The sequence below is a fragment of the Triticum aestivum genome, chromosome 7D (genome assembly GCF_018294505.1).
Source record: "Triticum aestivum cultivar Chinese Spring chromosome 7D, IWGSC CS RefSeq v2.1, whole genome shotgun sequence".
Taxonomy (NCBI): domain Eukaryota; kingdom Viridiplantae; phylum Streptophyta; class Magnoliopsida; order Poales; family Poaceae; genus Triticum; species Triticum aestivum.
In genome coordinates this window covers 162,885,777-162,893,532 of record NC_057814.1, presented here as the reverse complement: position 1 = coordinate 162,893,532, position 7,756 = coordinate 162,885,777, and positions in this window count along the sequence as shown.

The window sequence follows — 7,756 nt, the reverse complement described above, 5'->3', positions numbered from 1 at the left end:
TTCGGAGTCCCGGATGAGATCGGGGATATGACGAGGAGTCTCGAAATGGTCGAGACGTAAAGATCGATATATTGGACGACTATATTCGGACTTCAGAAAGGTTCCGAGTGATTCGGGTATTTTTCGGAGTACCGGAGAGTTACGGGAATACGTATTGGGCCTTATTGGGCCATACGGGAAAGAAGAAAAACGGCCTCAAGGGTGGCCGCACCCCTCCCCTTGGTCTGGTCCGAATTGGACTAGGGAAGGGGGGCGCCCCCTTCCTTCCTTCTCTTTTTCCCTTCCTCTTTTCCTATTCCATATGGGAGGTAGAATCCTACTAGGACTAGGGAGTCCTAGTAGGACTCCACACGGTGCGCCCCCTCCTAGGGCCGGCCTCCTCCTCCCTTGCTCCTTTATATACGGGGGCAGGGGGGAACCCCAGAGACACAACAATTGATCCTTGAGATCTCTTAGCCGTGTGCGGTGCCCCCCTCCACCATATTACACCTCGATAATACCGTTGCGGAGCTTAGGCGAAGCCCTGCGTCGGTGGAACATCATCATCGTCACCACGCCGTCGTGTTGAAGAAACTCTCCCTCAGCACTCGGCTGGATCGGAGTTCGAGGGACGTCATCGAGCTGAACGTGTGTAGAACTCGGAGGTGCCATACGTTCGGTACTTGATCGGTCGGATCGTGAAGACGTACGACTACATCAACCGCGTTGTGATAACGCTTCCGCTGTCGGTCTACGAGGGTACGTGGACAACACTCTCCCCTCTCGTTGCTATGCATCACCATGATCTTGCGTGTGCGTAGGAATTTTTTTGAAATTACTACGTTCCCCAACACCCACGTCTCCAATTGGTGGTATAGGATCTTTTATTCCTTGTCTATACTCTGGGACTCTAATCTCTCTTCTATTCGGGTTAAAATGAACTTTGCTAAATCTAACATTAGGATCACGTTATCACTTTCACCCAGAGAGCACCTTATTACCGATGATCGTCTGCTGCACCAGAAGACCCTGAAGATACTCTCCGTTGTTAACCCAAGAACTTGTGTTCATCGCATTTGCAATTCCCCTTCCACTGTCAACCCTTGTAGATAACTACATGCAGTTGTCATTCTTACATTCATCCCCAGTTGGTCTTGTTATTACAAGATACCCCGAAATACTCGTCGTTGTTTCGAGAATCCTTTGTGCCTTCTGCCTTGTAGTTCCTTATCACCTGAATACACCTACAGATTAATCCTCACACTTATCGAGGATTTGTTTCTCCCCAGTTGTTCAAGTGTTTCACAAAATTCTTTGAAATGTATCCGATCTTTCGAGAATCCTCTGCAGTCTATGGCTCTAGAAATTCTTGTCTGCCTGCATTATGGTTAATTCCAAATGCCTAGCATTATTCATTGACATCCTTTGACACTATCAATTTTTGAGTCCACAGATTGCAAATGTTCACAATCATCAGTCGAATCCTAGAATTGTCCTTTCGACTCAGACGTCATTTTAAACATGAGCTAGATCTCGACCAATCAAATTGTCGTCGGTTGTACCCCTAAGCTTACCCATATTATCCTTAATCAGAGCGTTTGCTTCTGAGCCCTTGATTTGAAAGTCATAATTCCTTAGCATTTGAGCTATGAATTAGTCGGTTGTTTCTATAATCCAATGCCTTTGCATTGTTACTTCCTCCGGTTGCGTGCCGATGCTCACATCAGCTCCGTTATGGACCGGCAGATCCTTTGTTGGATTTTATCCAACATCGTCCTTCATATTCAATAACCTTGTGAGACTTCCCTCGGATACATAATGCCTTTGGTAAATTGTATCCTCTGCTTTCTGAACCATCCTCTACTTTTCGAGCTAGTGATATTTACTATTGAAGCTTGTAGTATATGTTTCTTAGATGCCCCGATGGGTTGAACCTATGCCTTCCTTAATATGTGTGAACCCGAAAGTTTTCCAAGGTTCATACTCCTCTGGTAATTCACCAGGTAGATCTTCGCACTCAAATCATTTTTAGTAGAGCAGTGAATGAAAGGTTATGCATTCAAGAAGTGGGAGTCGACCTTGAACTTTGTGTTCATGCCCATGGAAACGGTGTAGATCGTATCATTAAAGCTTCTCTTCAAATAAATATTTCCTTGGTATAAGTTTATCTTATATCTGGCATCTGGCATTTTGCAATCGTTGTTTCGTCCATGTTCTCCTTTTAAATACCATTTCTCGGACAAGTTGAAGTACTTGTCTTCTGCAGATCATTGCACATGTCCAACCCTTACTTTGATCTACCGTCGAGCATTACACTCTGGTATCTCAAGAATACCACAGAACTACATAACTTCTTATGAGTTCTTCATCAACTATTATTCTCGCCAATTCCAATTTCCCTCGGGTTCTGAGTTATTAGTCACTCAAGAACACCGTTAAGTCAATCAATTCCGCACTCTGATTCCATAACTCTAAGTAATTTTCGTTGCTTATGATTTAATAACCCTTCAAGTCATTCCTAGCCTGATCGGCTATATCATTATCGTGCAACTTTTTAACTATGCTATCTAGTCCTTCTTTTCGAAGCACAATTTTCGACGATGAGCTAAGCTTACGTCGACTTTCCTTGTCATATCATTTCGCCTTGAACAACAAGCTTGATTCCGAGTTTGTGTCGTATCCGTGGTTTCAATAACTTTTCGCTCCATCCTTCCTTTTGCTTGATGTCATCGATGAGCGATTATATCTTCATGAAACCTCTCGACAAATGTGTAATGATCATCATCAACATTCCGAGCTCCTCAAGGATATCAATTGAATTCATGATGAGAAATACCATCCTTGCCCTCGATGATTTGTGTTATCATCGACCACTCGATTGCCTTCCGTTCAACACAAACTTGTTCGTGTTTTGTGTTATACCTTGGGATCCTTGCTATCCAGCATTTGTTCTTCTTTACCTTGGAGTATTACCATCTTTTATGTCAAGAATGACGTGAGAATTTCACCACCTCTTAAGAATTCTTGATGCAGGTGATACCTTTTGCCATATCCATTCATTCCTTGGTCCCCGTGTTATTTCTAACTGGAAAACCGACAATCGAACTATGATGTGCGACTTCAAACTTCTAGCAACCCTATTGCTTTGAAGATAATGATTGATATTTCATTCTTAGACCATTGGTTATCGGATCACCATTCTAACATTGATCATGCTACCTAAGCCCATATTTTGGGTGCACCTTTCAACCAATGTTTAACTGTGTATGTTTTCCTCCAGCATACCTCATTATATCATTTGGTCTGACAAATGTTATCTCTTTGTTCACATGATTGTGGAAATCCATCTTTTGGAAATCTCGATGAATTGTCGTTTAGTTCATCAGCCACCCCCTCACCCTCTCCTTGGTTTAATGATCAACTCTTGTTTCAAAACTTGCTTCCATAGTTCATTTCCCGAGAATCTTACAATGCCATCATGTCAATTTGTGCTGCACCCTTTCTTCTCAGACCTCCCGAGCCTGAGGTATCCTCACACCAATCAGATCTAAATCTCGATTAGATATGATGGTTGGGACATATTTCCAAGAGTTAAAACATTGGTCTCCACATGACCCGGTAAGGTGATGTCATGCCTAGCACACCTGGCCGGAGGACCTAGTGTAGTTTCCTCTTTAGCAAGGTTAGCCATTCGTCCATGAGGAAATTGTAAGACTTATTCTATAAGTTGTTCATGATGTATCCTTTGTGTATCCAAAGTCTGATCTTTACCCAGTGACCATGTCAATGCTATCTCGAAGCATGTCTGTGGTACTCCGATTTTCAACAAGAACATTTGAAGCCCAATGCTAAAATGTTTCCTGCTCAATTATCCAAACACCGTTGTATGGGTAATGTCTTGAAATTTCTCTCCCCTTACCCAAAGAGTTTTCTACATTATATCATGTCATGGATATCATGCTTTGCTTGCCCTTGGGGAGGATATACCCTTGAAATATGTGTATAAACACATTTTCCTTTCCATTGTTCTGTTTGATCTGATAATCATATTTTCCTTTCCATTGTTTGGTTTAACCTTTCTTGTGATCTATATGAGCTAAGCAACAATATTCTCCTGGTTATGTAAACACCTCGGTGTCCAATTTTGTCAGCAAGAACCTGTTACTATTGTTGATGACATTCCGTGTAACGCCCCGAGACCGACGCTTCAGAAGATTTCCATATATTTCGTGGTCACCGTGTGTTTCTTTTGTGCTTGCTCTTTTATTTTTGCATTGCATCATGTCATCATGCCATCATGTCATTAATCTTTGCATCTCAACTCAACTAATAAATTGCATAGATGGTCGATCTATTTAAATCGAGGGAAGGGTGACTTCTCTTTATAACATATCCTCCCAATATTAGGGAGCTATATTAAATATTTCTTTAATTTGAAAATCACCATAACACACTTGCAAATAATCCCAATACCTTTGTTATCTCAATTCTTGGTCTCCGACTTGTCCTCATATTCTTTTATCGTTTTATCGAGGCTCTTCCTAAATGTTCAAAATTTTGGAAACTTCGGATTCACACTCCTTGTTCTAACCAATTGAATTTATATCTTTCAATCATGCCACTTCTATTTTTCCTGGATCAAGCGCATTTTTATGAGCCCGGGAAGATTAACCGCATGTGCAAATCCTTTCTCTAACCCTCTCTTCTTCTTTTTTCTCTAATACCATTCTACCAAAGAATTAAGGGAGAGAGAAGAGAGAGACCCCCAGCACACCCCAGCCGGCCACTTGGGCCTCCTATAGCTGCAGCCCGTTAGGCCCAGCCGAGCCTCTCTCCCTCGCTAACCCTAGCCTCCCTTCTCTCGATCCCATCTCCCTCCAGCGCCGCCAGGACCCCGATCCCCATCTCCCTCCGCTCGATCTCCTCCTCACCCTCTTGATCTCCCACACGCATACACCCATCGCCTCCAAGGGAGACGCCCGATCCCCTAAACCCTGACCTCGGCCTTTGGCCATGGAGCCGTGCCGACGACCACCAGCAGGCCACCGCCCTGTGCGCGCGCCCATGCAGAACTCTCCTTCCTCCGCCCGACCTCAGCCTTGGACGTGCACTGCCGCTACTCTGCTGTGCACGCCCCGCCTCCCTCGTCGCGCCCGCTCCTTCGCTGCTACCCGGACGTCCCTGCGGCCAAGTTCGCCGGAGTACCACCAGGCCGCTGCTTCCCTGCCTCGTCCTCGGCGCCTCGTCCCCGAGCTCCGAGTTTGCGGCCACCTTGCTCCTCCCTTGTCGTCCTCTCGCCGGTGAGCAGCACCAGGAGGAGCTCGTTCGCCGCTGTTCCGTTGCTCCCCTGCTCCGGCAAGCCCCTGCTCTGCTGCAACTCCACCAACAGGCCACGCACCTTCCCGTCTGAGGCCACTTATTGTCTTCTCTATTGGGGTTTTGCTCTCGGAGCCCCTCCTTCGAACCCTGCTGCTGCCTCCATCAAAGACTGCCAAGGCCCTCTGTTTGGCCTCGATGACCTTTGGCTCCTGTGCACGCCCCGCCTCATGCACCTCCACTTGCTGTTGTTGTTGACGGCAAGTTCGACCACCGAACAGGGAACAACGCCAAGTACCAGGTCAACAAGGACCGCCAAGTTCGTCTTCCGCTGTCTCCGAAATCGCCAAGTACCACTTCGCCAGGAGACCTCGGATCCGTCAAGTCCAACAACGACTGTGTACAACTACCGGCGACCCCGAAACATCTACGGAACATGAACGACTACTTCCTCTTCGACTCGTGAACCACTACTTCCACTACCGTCACCGTGTGCCACTACTTCCACGACGACCTTCCCGAGAACGTCTACTTCCTCTACATCGCACCGACTCGATCCGCCCCGAAAACTCACGCTTCGAAGGTATAACCCCGAGACGCCGCCCGTGAACGAATGCATGTGTGTTGTATGAGATGCTCGTGTTTGCACCGTGTCCGAGAGAGGTCTTTGCACGTTCCTCCTTTGCCATGCCGCCGTCCCGTGGGAACCCGGAATCCGGGAGCACCCCACCATCCTTGCATGACACGCTCACGCCCACTTCTTTTGCACCGGTATCTCCGTGAGCTATCGGAACCGATATGTTGCTGTGACATCATTTTCGGATTCGTTGCCGTGGCACACGTTTCGTTCCACCATGGTGACCAAATGCTTCATAACATGCTCATGTCAACATTTTCATAAAATTCCATAAAACTTGTATATGTCATCCGCATCATGATAACAACATTTAAAATGTCTAAAATTGATGTTTGCATTAAAATTGCTAAATGACATGGGGATTTTTCCGGAATTGTTGTTTGTTGTTCCGGCCTCATTTAAACTTGCCTAGATAGATAGTCTTACTATGCTTCACCTCTTGCCATGTTTAATAACATTTAATATTGTTGGGTACATAAACGAGAGAGAACTAAATAATTGATGTGGTGTTTCGTCAATATGCAACTCGTTGCATATTGAGCTCCACTTAATTTGTAGTTTGTTTGTGCACTTTGCCATGCCATGCATATTTAAACCGGACATGCATCATACTTGTTTGTGCATCATGCCATGCTTATGTGATGGTTGTTTAATATGTTGTTTGTTTCTTTCCGGTTGGCTTCTCTCGTTAGCTTCGGTTTCGTTCCGGAGTTGTGAGGATTCGTTCGACTACGTCTGTTTGTCTTCTTCATGGACTCGTTCTTCTTCCTTGCGGGATCTCAGGCAAGATGACCATACCCTCGAAATCACTTCTATCTTTGCTTGCTAGTTGTTCGCTCTATTGCTATGCCGCGCTACCTACCACTTGCTATATCATGCCTCCCATATTGCCATGTCAAGCCTCTAACCCACCTTCCTAGCAAACCATTGTTTGGCTATGTTACCGCTTTTGCTCAGCCCCTCTTATAGCGTTGCTAGTTGCAGGTGAAGATGAAGATTGCTCCATGTTGGATTATGGTTATGTTGGGATATCACAATATCTCTTATTTAATTAATGCATCTATATACTTGGTAAAGGGTGGAAGGCTCGGCCTTATGCCTGGTGTTTTGTTCCACTCTTGCCGCCCTAGTTTCCATCATACCGGTGTTATGTTCCTTCATTTTGCGTCCCTTACACGGTTGGGTGATTTATGGGACCCCCTTGATAGTTCGCTTTGAATAAAACTCCTCCAGCAAGGCCCAACCTTGGTTTTACCATTTGCCTACCTAAGCCTTTTTCCCTTGGGTTCTGCAGACTCAAGGGTCATCTTTATTTAACCCCCCCCGGGCCAGTGCTCCTTCGAGTGCTGGTCCAAACCGAGCGATGTCCGGCGCCCCCTGGGCAACCAGGGTCTATGCCAACCCATCGTCTGGCTCATCCGGTGTACCCTGAGAACGAGATATGTGCAGCTCCTATCGTGATTTCTCGGCACAGCGGGCGGTTTTGCTGGTCTTGTTTTACCATTGTCGAAATGTCTTGTAAACCGGGATTTCCGAGACTGATCGGGTCTTCCCGGGAGAAGGATTATCCTTCATTGACCGTGAGAGCTTATAATGGGCTAAGTTGGGACACCCCTGCAGGGTATTATCTTTCGAAAGCCGTGCCCGCGGTTATGAGGCAGATGGGAATTTGTTAATATCCGGTTGTAGAGAACTTGACACTCGACTTAATTAAAATGCATCAACCGCGTGTGTAGCCGTGATGGTCTCTTTTCGGCGGAGTCCGGGAAGTGAACACGGCTTTTGGGTTATGTTTGACGTAAGTAGGAGTTCAGGATCACTTCT